General features: G+C 42.3%; 1 protein-coding gene across 1 annotated transcript in view; it reads left to right on the top strand.

Moving 5' to 3' along the window:
- Positions 1 to 2373: 2373 nt before the first annotated feature.
- TMEM200A (transmembrane protein 200A) overlaps positions 2374 to 20093 on the top strand; it is a 59827-nt gene continuing 42107 nt past the window's right edge. Inside the window, exon 1 of the mRNA XM_055714760.1 lies at positions 2374 to 3308. The gene's annotated coding sequence lies outside the window, so the exon portion shown is untranslated. The remainder of the gene's footprint in view (positions 3309 to 20093) is intronic.

The raw sequence follows: 20093 nt of genomic DNA, 5'->3' as shown, positions 1-20093 counted from the left end.
AAATGAAAGTATTCCATGCCTTCAAAAGAATTAATAGGAAGGATCTCACTCATGAGGCTAATTACGGATTCTTGCTATAATCTCAGGAGCAACCACCTTCATAATTAATGCATAAAAATGTTTGTTTTACTGGGCATTAGCGATATCAGTGCTGACTTTTAAATCCTAGAATATTGGTCTTGTCATTGGCTGACTCTCCAGAGATGTGCAGATGACAGCGATTTGAAGAGCCTCGAGGCCTTATTCTCTTCTTTCCTTCCTACTGCAGATCAGGAGTAAATTCCTTAAATCAGTGGTCTTAATATCAGCGTAAAACTGTTTTAAGTAGGAAAAGGAGCAAGCACTACCCCTCTTTAAGAATGCACTGACAGAATTTTAGAAGAATCCAGTCGCCACAGGTAAGAAGCAAAGCTGAATGTCATCTGCTTGCAAGACATGTCTCCCAGATGTCTCCTGCTAGGATGGGCAGTTCTTGTACTATGATCCACAGCAATGTCCCACAAAATGTGTTGCCCACAATTGATTGTCACATTTTCCTACATATAACGTATGGGCTGTACATAAAAACAAGAATCCTGTGGGTGGTTCAGTGGCAGTGTGGGTTTTGCACACACAGCAAATGCAAGGGTACATCTATCCTAGGAGATGTTTCTCACCTAGTAGCGCTACTGATATTAGTCCTCCTGCCTATTAACTCTGTCTCCAAAAACCACACTGGCTCTTACTGTCACCTGCCTAGGGTCTTTTTCTGGGGGTGCTGTTTGACAGCATAAATCACCTGAGGATTTATTTTAAATGCCAGCACTTTCAAAAGGATGAAAAGTATCTGAGTAGCATCTTATAGCATAAAAATATGAATAGACAAGAAAGATACGGTGATACTGTACCTGGCCCAGTGTTGCAGGGAAAACAGAGGACACTAGCAAGAACTGAACAAATAATTTTCCTTGCAAATTTAGAAACTCCAGCCTTTCCAGAGAGAGTACAAGAGCAGTGGTGAAATTGGTGCTAGTTCACATCACACCCTTGGCCCACACTTCATCAGCACAGGAGGGTGAAGTTTCTGTATCTCATCCACAGTGACATTTTCCATAAATTCTAGAAAAAAATTTCCAAATTTTTACTTGTAGAGTTGTTGCATCTAAAAGGGATTTGGTAGGCATATGTAATCCTTGTATTCATTCCTTCTGTGTCTTACAGAATTTGACATCTCTGAAATACACACCTTCCTGCAGACCTGTCCTCTCACGACCAGACATCAAATACATGTTACGTCATGCACAAAGCAAATTACAGATCCAGTAACATCTGAATGAACAGACAGAAATCTGACACCTGAAAGTGATTTTTCACTCCTTGAATCAAGACAGGCTGAACAGCTGGAAATGCAATGTTTCAAACTTCTAAGGAATGTTACTTTTCTGTTTGATAGTCCAGAGTTGCTGGCATGTATGTCTCCTTGCTGGAATAAGGTGGTAACGGAGGACATATTTAATGTGGAAGCCACTGCAGCCATCAGACAGGAGTATAATCACTATAAAGTGTACACTGAGAACTGACAACCACAAACAAACTGTATGCGCTTAGGATTTGAAGTCCTGTTGCAGGGCGGATGGAAGCTCCTAAGCCTGTGTTGAAGAGAGCACGACCTGAGATAAATCTAGATATGCTTATGACAAGTTCAGCATTCTTCTCATTTTGGCAGATGCATTAAATAGAATTACACTAAGTCACATAAAAGGCAACGGCAACACTCAAGTCCAATAAATTTATGAAAATGAAATAAAATCTGCCACCAACTGAAAATAAGTGCAGGGTTGTTCCACCCCCCCAAAAGATACCTTCGATTTACAGCTGTGGAGAGCTCCTACGCAGGCTGGAGTCTTCCCCTCTCCCAACCCACCTGCGGGGTTACGCGCCTGCCGGGGAGGTGCGAGCAGCAGGGACCGCAGCGCCGCCGACCCGGGCTGGGCACGAGGGGTGGGCGAGCGCCGCGAAACCAGCCCCCAAAATAAGCGGAAAAAGGAAGAGCTGAATCATAAAAGTGTAATTGCATCTGAGGTCGTCGCCCCCCCCCCCCCCATTTAGGTGAATCACTGAGCGCTCCCACGGTTCCCGTCCGGCTCTCACACGGGGGAAGGGGGACAGGCACACAGCCCCGCGCCCCGGGGCCCCTGCCGCCCCCTGCCCGCGGGGAACGCTGTCCCCCGGCCGCTGCAACGGCACCGGCACCGGCACGTCCGCGCTGCCCCCCCCCCGGCTCCCCCCGCCGCCCCCGCCGATGACTCCTCCCTCGCGGCCGCGGCCCCTCAGCCCGCCGGGGCGGAACCGGGCGCCCTACAAATCCGCCGCTGCGGCGGAGCTGGGGCAGAGCGGCACGGGGAGGGGTGCTGGCCGGCTGGTCGGTCCTGGCGGGGTGGGGGGTGCGGCTCCCGGCGGCTCGCCGCCCTTCTGCCCTGGGGCGAGGGGCCGCTTCCCAGGCAGCCAGGCGGGAGGGAGCGAGCGAGCCGCGTCCCGGTGCCGCGGCTGCGCCTGCTCCTTTTCCCGGCCGCCGTCCCGTCCCGCTGCGAGGCCCCGCGTCCCGGCCGCTGCCTCCGGCTAGACCTGCCTAGCGCCCGCCCTCTGGCTGCCGCCTCCGCGGGCGACCGTCGTCCCGGCTGCCGCCTTCCTTCGTCTGCTCTCGGCCGCGTCCCGTGGGGAGCGGCGGGAAATGGGGGGGTCGTTTCCACGGAGACGGGGCCGCGGCCGGGAGGTTTCGGAGTGAAACTTTGCCGCCGGGGCCGCGCGCGGGACTACCGAGCCCCGGCAGCCCCGAGGGGAGCGGGAGGGCCGGGGTTCCCCCCGGGGCGGCGCCGGGCACCTCGCTGAGGAGCCGACAAAGTTTTGCGCCGCGGAGCCGCCGCCCGCCCACGCCCCCCTCGGCGGCTGCCTGGCGGCCGTTCCCCCCTCGCCGCTCTCGGCGGTCCGCGGAGCCCGCTGCTATGGCACCCGCCCGTCGCCGCGGGGCGAGCAGCGGGAGGCCGCCTCCGGCTGGCCGTGCGGCGGGGGGGCGCGCAGCCCCCAGTCGGCGGGCGTCCTCCCCCGGCCGGCAGTGACCGCCCCGGCCCCGCTGCCCGCCCGCTCGCCATGCCTCCCTCCGCCCGCGTCTCGCCGAGGACGGTGCCGGGGAAGGGCGAGGGGAGCCGCCGCCCTGTCGCTCCCTGAGCCAGCCGCCGCCTCACCGGAGAAGCCCCATGTCTTCCGGGCGCCGCGCGGCCCCGCAGCTCGCTGCGCCCTGAGCGCTGCGGCCGCCTCGCACCTCCCCACAGGTAAGTGGCGGGGGTCTGCCCTTCGGCCCCGAACTTCGGCCCGCCCGCAGCCGTTATCCCCCCTCGGGAGCGGAGGAGCCGGGCCGTGGCCGTTCCTGCCGGCGGGGACGGGGGGACGCGCCCATGCCCTCGGCGGCGAGGGGCAGGGTGGGAGCGGGGACGGGTAGGTGGGTTTTTCCCTGCCAGAAACGGACTTTGCGCCGCCCGAGCGGAGCGGGCTGGCGTGCCGGCCGCGCAGCTGCTACACACCCTCTTTTGTCTGCTCGCGGGTCCGAGGCACTTGACGTGCTGCCATCGCCTGCCCCGCGGCGGGGAGCCCTGCCCTGCCCTGCCGAGCGGCTGCCCCCGGGCTTCGCCCCCCTCGCCGCACCAGCCCCGGCACGTTCCCCCTTTGCCTTTATTTTCACGCAAGTTGGGTTTTCCTTAACCTTTGTTTGAGGGAAAAATGGTGGTGAGCTGGTTATCTGGAAGGATGAGAGGCAGATGGGGACGGCGAGAGGGTAGCCCTGTTCCCTTGTGTGCAAAGATAACTCGCTGCTAAATAAATCGCTCCTCAGGTAGACATAAGCTTACTGGTGAGGTAGACTTTGGAACAAAAGTACTGCAACAGCTTGGGTGCACGGTAGATACTCCTCGTATCTTATTAACATAACCATTGTTAGTGATTGTGCTTGAATTCAGTACGTGTGCAGCTGTTCTGCAGATCTGGAATGGCAATAGCTGTATCTGTTTGACACTTAAAACTAATTGTCATTAACCACTGCTAGTCTAATTTATGCAGTGATTATGAGAAATAAAATGGGTTTTACTGTTTAAAGACAAAAGTATTCAGACAAAAGTATTCCTTTTAGTGTAGCATTCTGTGTAACATGAACTACAAAATAACCTGTAGCAGTATAGTGGACTTGCACTTCATAATGGTTTTAGGACGTAAGGAGTGTATTGTTCAATATAATTCTGTCAGCAAAGGCTTTGTCTTTCCTGACTTACCCTGGTGCTAGATCAATACACTAGCAACTATTCTGTTATTTTTCTAGAAGTAGATGGTGCATCCAGTCCATGTGATGGAAACCAAGTGCCCAGTTAGAAAGAAACTGCTTTTTTTTTTTTTTTTTCCTTCAATTGTTTCTGTGCTGCTTTGTAGAAAGCAGGCAAGAAAAGCGCTTTTAAAATAGGAAATTATATTTCCATTGAATATAACTTAGATTACTTAATAATGAAGCCAAAGGGTCTTCCAAGTTTGGAACATTTTAATGTACTCGTGTTGCCAGGAAATGTACTTCTAGCAAAATACTTGTTAGAAGATAATTACAAGACAATTTTTAGTAATTTGAAACATGAGTTACAATTAGATTTTTGTCCTGAGCACAGAAAGACACCCTCATGGAAGAAGATATGTAGTACTTAATAGTAATTTTGAAAATAAAATCATATATAATTTATATTTTGTTGGCATAGAAACATATTTTGTTTGTTGCTCCTCAGTTGGATAGCAACAATGATGCAAGTGAAAGTTGGAAAAGGAGTACTCATGCAGGAGTTCAGAATGCTACAATTATTTTATTTCCTGTACAGAAATGGGTTGGTCCAATGCAGCCTCACTGGAGTTAGAAACAGAGCTTCACTTTTAGGGAAACTCTGTACTCAAATTAGGAAGGGTGGACTGCCTGAATTTAATCCTGTGAAGTATGGACTAAGTAAGCCCTTCTCTGACAAAGCACTGAAACCTACACTGACCCTCAAGTAGGTCAGTAGTTCCAACTTCCATCCCTAATGATGACGTACATTATGAGTTCATTGCACGCAGCGATAGGTCCAAGTAAGTCCAATGAAACTGTTCAGCGGCTTAACTGCATTACTGGATCTTTCCTGGACGAAGCCCTCCCACAGTGTGGTCTGCTTCCATTTCCTTGAATGCTGAGCATATGACACAAAGTACCTCTGCCATATGCAGGTGCTTAGCCACACTGTCACAGGTTGTATATTCTTGATTGATTTGTACCTCTCTGAGGGCAGAAGGGGAAAGTGAAAAGTGGAAATTGGTTAAGGAGTAAAGCATGTGTATGGAACAGCAGGAGGAGACTGCTACTTCTTGTGCCTTGTTCAGTATATTTTAGCAGCCAAAAATCTGAAATGCTGAAAATCGGTGAAAACTCCCACTAAAATTACTGAAGCCAGACAAAGTTATGATATAAAAAATATGAAACTTAAAGGTTGCTGTTGTGAATAGTGGCTTTTTTTGTTTTTTTTTTTTTTTTTAACAGAAGAATGCTGTCAGTCCTGTCTGTGATAGTGGTAGAAAATGTGGAGATAAAAGGAACTTGATATTCTTGCTAGTGATGATGGTGTCCATTTGACTTGGTGCTATTATGCTTTATAAACAGATTAATTACTTGACAGATTAATTACTTGACTACTTGACAAATGTAGGCATCTTGTCCAGTTTAGACACCCTAAGTTGTTTCAGACCTCTGTGAAGCTGGCAAACGGGATCTAAGGAGAACCTGAACACTTCTAGAAAGGCAGCTGAAGAGGAGGTAGCATATTCTATTAGGTAATATTTGTACTACAGCTCTACATAAAAGCCTTTAAGAGGACTTGAATCTGTTCTCCAAAACCATGTTATGATTTCTGATGTGTTATGATGTATATGGGAAGACAATCCCAAATATGACCTTACTATCAGAATTTAGGGAGGTCCATTCTTGATGCCTGTGTACCAGGAGAATCTTTGTATTTCTTCCTGTGCTAACTGGTGACTGCCTTTGAGTTACTTGAAGATGTTAATCAACAGCTTAAGAATATTTCTAATCCTTAGAAGTTTAATACACATTTTAAAACAGAGCTGTGTACACTCTCCAAGCCCACTAGAAATAAAATGCAATTGCAGATAGTGCTTGAGTTGGTGCTTTAGTTTTAGTTAGTACTTTAGTTTTAAAATAAAAATATGTTAAGGAAAAGTTTGTTTTTCTTCTTTACTGGATAATAGATACCCCCACCATCTCTGGGTAATTAGGCTGTTAGCCAGTGGACTGTCAATTGCATGGAAAGGTGAAATGCTGACAATATCAGTGAATTAACCTACTGAACAGATGTTTTACACAGCTGTTATCCCACCCACTAGTTTTACGGGTTCCTGGGTGTCCGTCTTTTGTGGAGTTTGTAAGAATAAGCGCTGTTCTAAACTTCCATATTGGGACTTCAGTCTGTCTGTACAGCAAGAAGATGTTACTCTATTCCACCATTAACCTGTTAAAGACTAATCGTAGATTAATATCACTATTGTGTAGGTTAAAATAGTAAGATTAGTAGACTATTTGCTAGCAGCAGTGAAAACACAGATGCAGCAATAACAATATAACCAAGTTCATTGTATGACTTTCCATGACTGGTTTAGCCTTCAACAGAGTTAGTCAGTAGATGAAAATAAATGTATACGTTAAACACTAAGTAATAATCTAATAGGCCTGTCAAATGATTACTGTAAGATATAAATAACTTCTATGATTTTTGAGTCGAGAAGAGAATAGCATGATCTATGTGGTTGACAATCTGATTGAATGATGAGAATCAGCTGATGGATGAGAATTCGAAGTACTTTCCGGCTGACTAAGAAGAATAGAAGAATCAAAAAGGTGAAACTTTAGGTGGACTCTTATGATTAGACTTTAGGGATTATGTAATTGTTTTAAGAAACCTATATAAGATGTAAAATTAAAAACTTCAAGTTGCCACTCACTGAGATGGTGGCTCAACTCTAAATTGTGATTAAAGCAAACCTAGAGGAACCCATTTGGCTTGTGGTAATTCATTAAGAAACCATTTCCACATAACACAATTCAGTTCTTAGTGTATATCTGTAACTGCTTTTCATATAGATGAATCTTTGTAGGAGCAGCTCAAGTGGACCTGATGGCTGAACTTAGTACTGAAATAGTCAGATTATGGTGGTTCTTAATATAAATGAAATTATGTTCTGCTTCCTGAATCTTAATACAGGATCAGTGATTTTCAACTCCCATGATTTTGCCTGGGTGCCTTGTCTTTTTCTTCTCTTTTTTTGCACAGCCAGCCAGATGAGATGGATATCCTGTAATACAAAGCTACTTGAAGCCTTCTATCTGCAGCAGTAGCAGAACATGTTGGTGTCACTGTTTTCTTACCACTCAGTTCCTTCTTTGGTCTTTTTGGTGACAGAAATATTCCAAAGAGCACTTGGTGTTTTTTGAAAATAGTTCAGTGACCATAAGACCTGAGAAACAAGGATGATTTTCCTCAGTCTTCTCCTCTGTTCTTCTGTGTCTCATGTTGGGGAGGGTTATTTTTCTTTTTGCTCCATGTTTCACTACATAGTGTGTGACAGGGAGGTGCAGGGTCACCTAACCAAAACTAGCTATCTGAGAAACATTGTCAATGAGATGCGATGATGCAACTGAGTTTTCCAGGAAAACAGAGTTGTGGAAAATGAAGCAATGAACTACCTTTTTTGTGTATAAAGTCTCTGAAAAGTCTTATGTGGACTGTAAGACATTTGTCACTACTCTTGTGTTCATTTATATCAACATCTCATTATTATATATATCCCACTGGAATTTTAGTCGTTTCTTTTGTTGGAAGTGTGACCATTTTCCTCTAATTAAAATAAGTAGAAACAAAGGACATATTTTTCTACATATTTTTTTTAATGCTACCCCACAAAGCTAAATGATGAAACTCTTAGTCAGAGAAACTGGGATTTTGTCTCTTTAATGAAATATGCTTAGATACATACAGTAATCAAACAGATATTAATAATCACAAGAGATATGAAGTATAGCATAGGTTACTTTTTGTAGAAACTAGAGAGGAAAAATATCTTTTTATATGGATTTGTTTTGTCTTTGCTGTTTCACAAAGACAGTTGGACTGGGCATCCCAGTGCTATGGTTTTACAACCCATCAATACAAAGTGCTAAAACTTGAGCCTGTTAAAACACCATACTCCTGTAATTCACTCTAGCTGTTAAATGGGAAGGACATTTTCAACGAAGTGTTGAGTGTCAATGGCCTATGAGATCTGGCAGTTGGTTAGTGGCACTTAATTCTTAAATAGTAGAGGTTTGTGCTTTGATGCCTCTGACCTATGCTGGGATCTGTAGCATTAACTCAGAGAGTGGTTATGATATCAAAATAAGCTTTTTAGAGCTTTCCAATGATAGTTGGACTACTTTATTCCAATGATAGGGGGAATTTCAAAAGTAATTTAAAACTTTCTTGATTTAAACCACTCTTAAAGCAGATTAATTAGGAGGCAGTTAAAAAAGTTCACTCTACTAGTTGAGTTTGGTGTGATAGTGGTAACGCTAATAGAATATGATTATTTTTTTCCCCACATACTCCATTTGAATGTGTCTGAATAAATGGCTCTGCTTATCTGTAATCAGTTGCCTATTGTTGAAGAACAAGTTTGTATCTAATTGATGTTATCACTTACATTTCAGTATGTATTGAATGAAAGAAGTGCCAATACTTGTACATCTGTCTAGTTGCATGTGTAAAATTGCAGCTCAAAGCACTGGAGTTTCCACTCTGCTTTCTATAACTCAAAAGTAACAAAGGCATATCGCATGCTAAAATACAGAGGAAATATACAAAAAAAGTATTTTGTAATCAAAAAAAAGCTCCAGTTACTCAAGTTCTGTTTGCTATTGCTGAAAAACTACTTATGATTTGTTAGGATTCAGCATGTGAGAAACTACAGATAAATTACTAGCTCTGAGTTGTTAGGCTATTAAGTTGTTTCCCTGTGTACTGGAAAACTCTTAATAATTACGTTGTATTGGTAGTGCTTGCCCTTCATACAAGTTGGTAGGATTGTCAAGGGAAGCATATTCCAGCCTAGCAGTTGACTTGATCCTATTACCTCTATTTCTAGATACATCCTCTCTCTGCACAGACAGTATATGTTTCTCTTGCTCAAATGTGATAATTGGCATTTATTGACATTGTAATGAGATGTACATTTAATGTATCACTTAATGAAGAGGGATAAAAGCAGCATTGTGTCTTGGGGCAGCATTTTGCTGCAGCAAACAAGCTTTTCTAAGGAAGCATTGCTTGCAGCACACGAGGTGTATGTAACTTAGGTGCTATAGCTTCTCTTTTGCTTGTGCTAGATCTTGTGCTAGACAGACTTGGGGCATAATGTATGAGGCAGCTTGCTGGACTTGGAAAAAGAGATGCGCCATGGAACTATGCTCTTCTGGACATGTGGATGCCACAGGGTTGTTGGAGGTCAACTGAATAAACCTGATACAGTGTCTGTCTGAGACCTGGGAGGTGTGTACTTCTTGCTCTAAATTACTGTGTATTTAACAGTTGGCTTGTTTCACCTGAGGCATGGCTATATTTCTGTAGGAAGGAGAAGTTAAATGACAGATAACAGATAAAAAAGAGCAAGGAGGAAAGCAGGGGAGAAAGGAAAGTGAAAAAAGAGCAAATGAAAGAAGAAAAATATTGAAGAAAGAAAAAGGATAAGATAAAGTTGCATTTTTTAAAGATGAATGATGCTGCATTCAGTGTTATGAAACAGAAATAAACTCAAATAATGAACATAATAGTAAGACCAAAAGATACGGTGGTATTTCTTTTTTGAAGCACTCCCATCTTCTGACTCTGGAAAATGAAGATATTAATTCTTGTCTCCTTAAGATGCCTTTAAAATGATATGTCTTTGTTGTCATCAAAGTATGATGCTCTGTAAAAATGATGTTAAACACTTCTTACAGAAAATGTACTGTAACCAAATCATTTCAAACAGACATATGAAAGGGAACTATGGAGTATAGTTTGCTTACCAAGATAGAAACTGCATTTCGAAGTACTTTCAAATTAGGTGAACTGTTGTTTCTCTTTGCAAACATATTAATACTCTGAACCCAAAAGTTACCACCATGCAGATCTATGTAATCTCTTACTGTCTCACAGAAGACTAGTGAGCACAGTAAGCACAACAGGGACTTCCTTCAAAATGGTGAATAATTAGATGGTGTTTATTAAGTAAATACTTAGCTGTCATACTTGCATAGATTTTTCTTTCTTGTATGTTTCTGCTATGGCTGTGTTAGGAAACTAATGAGGCGAAGAACTGTTCTCTGGCCATGAGGCTGGCTAGAGTGGTCTGGCTACATGCAGATGTTAAACTGTCTTTGCAATGGTTGCATCCAAACTGCCTGGTTGGAATTTGCTTCTGGACTGAACTAGCTAAGTGCCTGAGAGGGTACAAGCTGACCTTGGCCACAAGTGCCCCGGCATCCTTCTGGTAGCATGAAAGAGATGTGGTGGAGTACCACTGCCTGGGCCATGCCCAGGCATAACAGCTGGTACTGGGCACTACATCCATGACTTGTTAAAGTGTTTTTCCATCTTAACCTAAACAATCTTATTGCAACAATCCTAATATTCATGGATTTGAAGCAGAAATAAGATATTAAGTTATCTTTGGAGGTCACAGTCTGCTCTAATTACATTAAAAAAAATCTGATGTCCGCTTGCTATCACAGTAGTAACTCTGGTATTATGGAAACTGGAATTTGGAACGTTATGTTTGGATACAAAAAATATGTGGAATTGGTGGAACATACTGGGACACCATACTCCCAAATGAATTATAAGAGGTTTACCAAACAAGTACAAACTTGCTCACAAAATAAATCTCTAGCTGGCAGTTCCTTACTGTTACAATTATTGGCCTGTTAATAATAGCCTGGTACAGAAAAGGCTAGCAAATATTAATAATAAACCTCCAGAGGCCTAACACACTCTTCTTGGGAATAGCTTGGCTATTAATGCGGTTTATAGACTTTATAGCAATAGAATCACTTTGCATTAATCCAGTGCCAAAGTGCTTTCCCCAAACCCTTCTTATGACCCCTACGAAGTATTTGCTTTGCTTTTTGCCAGGAAGAAATTTCTTTTCAAATTACTTTGCAGATGCCTGTTCTGAATTTATTGCTGTTCTTCTTGTAATTCAGTTTTATTCTCCTGGGACATGGCCTCATTAACTGGTGCCTGTGGTGGAATATCTGCAAGGTCCTACATACGTTGCTGGAACATAGTTCAATAGGCTATATTATATTATAAAGACACAAGGCACTGTTTTCCAACCCAAGCCTGCAAACAATATGCATACCGATGAAATTACACACAGAAGTATTTACTGGTTAAGGACAAGCAATGTCGTGTTTTGCAGAACTTTGGTTTATAAATTTTCTATTGTTCTGTTGACTGTAGAGTTGAAATGGTAATGGAAAATAGGTTGTAGCTGAGACTATGGTTCTTTTTATTTTAGTTCTTAATGCTGCAAATGTTTAAATTAAGCAGTTTTGTTCTGTTTTTTTTAGTTTTCTGTGGGTGTGGTGATTTGGCCCTGGCTGAATGCCAGGTGCCCACCAAAGCAGCATTATCACTCCCCTCCTCAACTACACAGGGGAGAGAAAATACAATGAAAGGCTCATGGGTCGAGATAAGGGCAGCGCTGATCACTCAGCAATTACAGTCACAGGCAAAACAAACTTGACTTGGGGAAAATTAATTTATTACCATTCAAATGGTATTATTTTATATATAAATTATATATATTACCCCCCACCCCTCCCTTCTTCCTGGGCTTAACATAATTCCTGATTTCTTTCCCTTCTCCCCCCAAGCAGCACAGGGGGATGGGGAATGGGGGTTCTGGTCAGTTCATCACATGTTATCTCTGCCGCTCCTTCCTCCTCATGGGAAGGACTCCTCACGCTCTCTCTCTGCTCCAGTGTGGGGTCCCTCCCATGGGAAGCAGCTTTCCACAAACTTCTCCAACATGAGTCCTTCCTACAGGCTGCAGTTCTTCACACATTGTGCCAGTCCCTTCCATGGGCTGTGATCTGTCAGGACCAGACTGCTCCAGTGTGGGTCACCAGCAAGGTCACAATTTCTGCCAGCAAACCTGTTCCAGTGTGGGCTTTTCTCTCTGTGGGTCTGCAGGTCCTGACAGCAAACCTGCTTCAGCACAGGCTTCCCGCAGGGTCACAGCCTCTTTCGGTTGTCCACCTGCTCTGGCATGCGGTTGTCCATGGGCTGCAGGTGGCTATCTGCTCCACCGTGGACCTCCATGGGCTGCAAAGGGACAGCCTGCCTCACCATGGTTTTCACTAGAGGCTGGAGTGGCATCTCTGCTCCGGTGCCTGGAACACCTCCTGTTCCTTCTTCACTGACTTTGGTGGCTGTAGAGTTGTTGCTCTCACGTGCTCTTCTCTCCTGCTGGTGCAGATTTTTTTTTTTTTTTTTTTCTTCTTAATATGCTATCACAGAGGTGCTGTTACCCTCGTTGATGGCCTTGGCCAGTGGCCGGTCGGTCTTGGAGCTGGCTGGCATTGGCTGCATTGGACATGGGGGAAGCTTCTACCATCTTTTCACAGAAGCCACTCCTGTAGTCCCCTGCTACCAAAACCTTGCCATGCCAACCCAGTACATTGGAATTTGGAGAGTATGACTAGATGGCATTGTATATGTTATATAATTCCTGTAAAAACGGTAAGATTATCACAGAGTCAGAGTTAGAACGAGGGGCTGGGCTCAGATGATGTTGTATAGCTTTCTCTTAATGTTTGCTACGTACTTTTATCAATGTATTGTTGCGGTGCCTTCATAGAATACAAGTGCATTATTATTGTGCTTTGTGACATGACTTCACGATGTGTGAAGTTCAGTGTTTTTCCTACTTTCTTCAAAGAGTTTTGAGAATAATCTTTGCTTTTGTAATTTTTGTCAGTGTACATGTTACTAGGTATTTACCCTGTTTTAGGGAAGGCAAAGTTCAAACAAAGAACCTGGAATAAATAATGGTCTGTGTGATACTTAGTTTCTGTAGTCCTTCCTTCCAGAGTTTAGCGGTAGTCTCAGGGAAGACTCTTTAACTCTTGTACAGAATATTCTGATTGTTACTTAACACAGTTTCATTTTGAGTAAAGCTTGTCATGGGTGGTTTTCGGGCTTGAGTTTAGGAGGTAATTTTCAGCCCAGAATATTGAGTGCTTTGGAAACAGACCTAACACATTGCTTAAAACTCCTTGAGAAGCCAGTATCAGCATCACCCTCAGGTTCCAATATGCTTTTGTTAAACCTTATGGCTAAAGAGATAAACTTCAGAATTCAGTTCCGAGCTTTCTTTCCTAATCTAGCTATTCTCACTTTACAGTTGAAGAAGCATCTACTGGAGCAAATGGGGAGGAAAAAGCAAAGAAGGGAGGTCCACTACAGCAAGCTATGAATTCAGAGGGAGAGAGACAGAGAGAGGCTGGTTAAAATAGTCTGGAACAGAGATGGCTGATGGAGAGGGTGACGATGTTATGGAAATTTGGATTGGAAGATTTTTCTGATGAGTCATTTGCTTTGGAGTTTGTTGAGGATGTTGCACTTTGACAGTGAGACTGTGTCTGGGAATACCCATATTTCCAAGAGCATGTGGCCGAAACTTGTCTAGTACTCGGGTTTGGGGCTTCTTAGGTTAGATGTGGTGCTTGGAAGTCTGGGTAATGTTTATTGTGTGGATTATTCTATTGCTTTATATTAATAATCTTGTTGTGTTGTGTCTAACTGCCTGCATTTGAATTAGTTGCACACATTCAGTAGCTTTGTGCTATACAGAAAATGCACAGAAACTCTTAACACAATTTATTACATTTTTATTATTTTATTAGATAAGCAGAGCCATTTGTTCAGGCACATTCAATTATTATTACACTTCTGTAAAAAAATGTAGGCAAACACAGTTCACTCCTTGACAACTGCAGGACCATGAATATAATGATATTATGAAGGCAGAATATAGATAAGAGGGGAAGATAGGTCAGTAGTATAGCAGCAGCCATAGACATCAATTATTCTATAGGGACAAGACTGTATTTTTGTAAATAATGTCTTAGACAAGTAGTAGGAAGACTCTTACCTGAATAACTGGAAGTATGAGAAGTGGGTCTTAGCATGTAGCATGACTAGGAAGTGACACGACGTTAATATCATAGCACTCTTTTCCTTCTTGTTTTTCACTGAGTCCACAAGGAATGATGAGGCCAGGCGTTTGCCATGTTTAGCAATTTAGAAGAGAAAGACATGGTAGGGTAGTGGTGACACTCAGGTCTTCAGCAGTGGCACCACTGCTGTAAAAGAGACTTTGACACAGAGCAGTAAAAGGACCCTAGAAAAGTGGTGAAATCTGCTTTTGTCTCTGCTTTTCTCCAGAAGTTTGTGGCTTTTAATTCTTTCCAAACACTCAAAAGCTTCTCTAGCAACAACTGCATTGCACTGAAAGACTGCCCTTAGTATGGTCATATGTGTGTACTGCTTCTTGTCTGCCTTTTGACCATACTTCAGCCTTTTAGACTGTGATGTACTCTGTGATGTGCTGTGGGTAGTGTGTTCCAGCCAAGCTCCAGGCCATATATGCTAGCTCACAATATGGAAAGCAGACAGAGGAGGAAGGGGTATTTGCAGAGGTTGTTGAGATGAGCACAAAGTTCAGGTTTTCAAGATTTTTTTTCCCCTAGATCTTGAGGCAGTTTGCTGTCAGAAGCTGAGGTTTTGACCATGTAATCACGTGGATCTTGAAGTTAAGGTGCTGGGCAGGTTTCTACAATTTCTGTGCCTAAAATCCCATCTTGATAGGAAATTATCTTCTCGGATGGAAATATCAAGGAGATGAATGAGCCAGAAATTGTCTACAGATCCTACTTGATACGTTTCTTACTGTTGCAGATGCAGTGAGGTTTTCCTGAAAAAAAAAACCAACCCAAAACACCCTAAAAAAATTGAGGTACGGTCAAAACAATATTGTTTACAGAGCATTTAAAATCACTTTCACATACATCATGTGTAAACCCATGCATCTGTGATTAAACAAGATCATTGTGTGCAGTAGCTAGAGGATGACTGTTGCTGACTATAACTTGCTTTACACAGATTTTACAGAACTATCAGTCATAATGATCAAACTGTAAAAACAGAAAATATGAGCCACAGCAGAGATCTGAAGGAACAGCCAGAGAAACCATCCTGGATTTCATCAAAAATGAAAAGATTATATGACTTCGAGTCATAGCTTTGGGAGAATGATAGAATTGAAGCTGATAAATGGATTGTGTTCATAATTTTATATTTGGCATGTTTTTGTTTTCAAGGACACTTTACTGTCAAACTTTTTTATTGTTCATTCTCAGTATGGGTTTTGTTTGTTTTTACTGAGACAGACTGTGTATTTATAGCGCAGCAACTCTCCATTCTGTCTGGATAGTTCATGAAGAGGGAGCACGAAAAAAGCATGGCTATGTAGCCAAGCTAGTATTGCGTTATTTGAATGTTTATCTGAATCCACTATCGATCTTCTGGCAGATCTGCCAGTAATTTCTAGTTTTCTCAAGCAAACCTGTCTTTTCCATATAGGGGTGTGTGTATATATATATATAAAAATAATAGGGAGGAGAGCAGGAAGTTTATGAAACTGTTTTCCCTCTTTTTGTGGAAAAAAATAATTAAGTAGTGGATTTGCCTCATGGAGGCTTGTAGGCCCTAGTTTTGTTGTGTGCTTCAAAGGATAGCAGTAGAAGCACCTTAATGCTGTAGTCCTACTTTATGGTGTGAACCCAAGCCACCTCTGTATTGTGTAGATAGAGACAAGGTACCAGAGTGTGGTACAACAAGTAAGAATCTTGTGGACATGATGTTATGTGAGAGGTTTGATAACAGCTGACTTAACTCGGTTCATCTCTGAAACGGGCCTTTAAATACTTGAGGTTTTTTGTGTTCCTCCAATGCTCTCTCCTCTATTTATGTCATAGGAGATCCATCTTTTCCTTTGCTTTGCTTCTCCCTTGTTGCTTTTTTCCTACATCAGAGTGGCAAATGCTTTGGGAAGCAAATGGTATTTAGATTGGCTTATGTCTAGGGTGCACACAGTCAGAAACTACATATTGGACCACTGAATTACTCCTGCAAAGTTAATTTTTGGAGTTGGATAAATTACACAGGTCAGCAAAGACATAAGAATTTGGATTCTCTGCTGTCGTTACTCACATTTTACATCAAAATAAATCCTTGATTTTAATGGAAGTTTTAATATATGTCACAAAACAGGTGGAGGGTTAGATATTACAGATTGAGGATTTGATGACACAAGTAAAAAATAGTATTTCCTTCCTGTGATCTCAAGAACACTGTAAAAAGATTCAATTATTCTTGTTTGCTTACTCTTGCTCTGGTAGTGTGGTGGGATCCTGAGTGTGTGAAATCAAAGGCAGAATTCCTGTGTATTTCAGCAAGGTTAGGATTTCATTCAATATGTTAGGTAGTCATGGACCTAGTGCTGGTTCTTATGTGGCCCAAAAATGTCAGAGATGTTTTCTGTGAATTACGCCTTCAGTACACAAACAACTCTCAGGAGCTGGAAAGGTTTTAGTTCAAAGCCATGACAATCAGTTTCAGCTAATAAGCTGCCATCCTGGAAACCCCCAAAGCCTTCCAGAATCTGCTTTCTGCAAAGAACACTTTATAGTTTATCTAAGTCATGTTAAGGTAGGGTTTTTATTGTTGTTTTAACATCCCTAAACATACATTTTTATCATTTGGATTTTAAAATGTCTCTCTAGATTTCTAAATTATATATCTAGCATGCCTGAGTTGAATGAACTTTGGAAGTAGGAGAATTTTTTCCACGTAATTTCTTTGATTAGAGTATTATGAAAGCATATGGTAGGTTAATTAAGTTTAACCCAGATATGGAGTAGATGTTAAGTTTTCTAAGTAGTAATATTGCAACTCTTTATGGAAACATAATGGGGAAGATGTCTCTTCCAGTCCAGGAGAAACACTTTTAGAGAGCTTTTAGATATGAAAGACTTTGAGGCCAGTAAAACTCAGGAGGCCAGATGTTCATTTTGCAAAAAGCTGGCCATTCGTGAAAGCCCATATCTCTCACTTCAAAAATGGTAAAATCTCAGTAACCTTTATGTCCCAGTGTACTTGAGCAATAAGATTGGAGTTGTGGGGAAGGTTATATAAATGCACTGCGAATTTACTTAATGCCCTTCTGGTTCTGCAATCCCATTTGCTGGGATGGGAAACACTGTAATCTTCTGCATCTTTCTGTGAGTTTCTCTGCTGACTTGCAGCTTTGTATTACATGAAGCTGTGAGAGTAAGAAGTCTGTGCTTGAGGAGGCTCTTCTCAGAATACGCTTCGATAGCTGTTAGCTGCATTTTGGAGAAAACCTATTAAGTTCTTTCATCTATTCATTTAGTGTTCATTGATCCAGAAAAAAAAACCTTCCTTCTGGGTTCAGGTGTGAAAAAAGAAGTGACTGAATGCGCACGCTTCCATTGACACAGTCACTGGGGACTGTACTGCTGGGCTGAGGTCTTCATTTTATCTGCCAGAGGTCAGAGTTTTAGCAGCTGCCAAGGCAAATTTTGGCTTGCTGCAAATATTGGTGTTTGTGATTCTTTACACTTGAAAGTGTCTGGTTGTATGAAATGGTGAGAACAGCCAGTTGCTTAAGCAGTGTAAAAACTGTTGCATTCCTGTGCTGAGCAGTTCGTATTGTTAATGTAGTTGAAGCATCAGTATGAAATTTGTAGTGTGTTTCTGAGCTGTTTAAAATGCAGAGTAATACACCTAAATTTTACACAACAGTATCTAAAAATAATGTATTCAAATCATAATGATTTTGCTATAGAAGCACAGGCATAAGAATCTGACAATGAAGGTTTTGTTCTTGGCTTTGCCAGAGGTAGTCTGTGACTTTGGAGATCTTGCCTGACCTTGCCTTTCCAGACATGCATAGGCACCTTGTTCCCATGTTATTTTCATCCCTTTGGAGAATATGATCTTCAGTATCTTTTCCTTCAGTTTGCCTATGTGCAAAATAAGCCTCATATAGAAATATCCCTAACACTCATAAATACTCATGAGGAATTTTTGAAATATTTAAATGAAAGGTGCTATGCAAAATCAAATCAGAATTATATACCCTGAGTGAAAAGAGCTCTGTGAATGTTGGTGCCTGAGCAGAATCATTAATAGTAGAAGGCATCTTAATGCATCAAAAGGTTATTGGGCATTAAAATGCTGAAACTGAAAATAAAAGGAATTGAAATTGGAAACATTCCTAACAGCGAGAAGAATTAATTCTTGGAAGTGGCCTCTAAGAGCTGAGTTGTCTTTCTTAAAATCAAGGCTATCTTTCTGAAATACCTAACTCAAGGAGGAGTTTCAGGCTTGATGCAGAAATCAGAGGTAAATTTCTTTGGTTATGTATGCAGCATGCAGATGGCAGCAATCTTTTCTAGCCTAAAATATCCATGCATGTATATTTTTTGGTGGAACAGTCATATGTTTGTAGCTAAATAGTGCCCTTCTCTAGAGGGATTTAAATTCCGTCAAAGCTATTACTTTGAAATGTATAATGTAAGCTCATTATTTAGACAAACATAATGGCCTAGATGTTTATTTTAGGCAACTCTCTCCAGCTGTATTGATAAATATGAGAGATTGGATGTGGTTCTCCAGCATGCAGCTCCTTGGATGAAATTTAGATTGCACTTGCACGTGTTCAGTGTAGTGAATGGAACAAACATGTCTAAGTAGGAGTAAAATTCTGTGGACACACCATGCCTTTAGTGCATTATTTGTGTGTGGCAAAAGTAGGGTTGGTATTGGTAAGCCTGCCTAACAAAAATCAGTAACTTGGTGTGCATGAGCTGGTATGAGCACCAGGCATGGCTATTACACGTGTGCTCCAGATAAGCTGGTCCAGATGCTTCCATGTAGGACTGGATAATTTACACAAAGCCTGTGAGCTCAGGAGCAGTTGTCATACTACAAGTTGTAAGGAGCAAGGTTTAATCTACAATACTGCATACAAGCAGTTTGGTAATGTTTGTGACGGGTTAAACAAAGAATTGAATTGTCTTACATGGCACACATCACATGACTAGATCATTTCAGCACTTTCTGAACTGTTTCTAAGTTGAAACAACAGTCTTTCTTTTGTCTTCCTTTGCAGTTTATAGGAAAATAAATGTGAATTGCTGTTCTAACTTTGGAGTTGTGGAGGTCTCTTCCAGCCTAAATTATTCTATAGTTCTGTGATGTAAGAATAAATGTTTTTGGTTTGTATGCATGTAAGCATGAATCTGCACACTTCAAGGCCATGTAGCTGGGCAGATACATATAGCTGGAGCCATTGCAGATGTGAAGGAGTCTGTAAGACACCTTTACTGACTGTGGAGTTGAGGTCTGCAGTCTGTATGACACTTCTGTGAAGGTTCTGACTTTTGCCCTGTGAAGTTCCCTGCCTGATTTCCTGGTTGTGCATTGGCTCAGCAGTTCACCTGGAAAGCCTGAGCTTTACTTCTCCTGGAAACTGAAGGAACAATAGCCCAAAGGTGGGCACTCCTTTTGTGTCTTAAACCCCCTTATTAGTGGAATATGATTTCTTTCATGCCCAGTGTTGCCTAATATTGCAAGAAGTCCATCAGGGCTACCTTTCCAATGGATTTTTACACAAATGGAGCATCGTGTGTGGTCTTTGTATTAATTCTGTATTCTGTCTTGACTTCTGACTGTCAGGAGATATCTGCCAGTAAGAGGCAATAGCTAACTGCTTGTCTTGTTTAGAAAACCATACTGGTCAGGGAAACAGTTGGTTACTAGTACTGGGACCATTGCATGACTAACTCGTAGGCTAGCTTTTAATGAAATAAATCTGTGATG

This window comes from Falco cherrug, chromosome 6 (assembly GCF_023634085.1).
Source record: "Falco cherrug isolate bFalChe1 chromosome 6, bFalChe1.pri, whole genome shotgun sequence".
Taxonomy (NCBI): domain Eukaryota; kingdom Metazoa; phylum Chordata; class Aves; order Falconiformes; family Falconidae; genus Falco; species Falco cherrug.
Note: the sequence above shows the minus strand (reverse complement) of the source record. Positions and strands in the feature narration are given on the sequence as shown.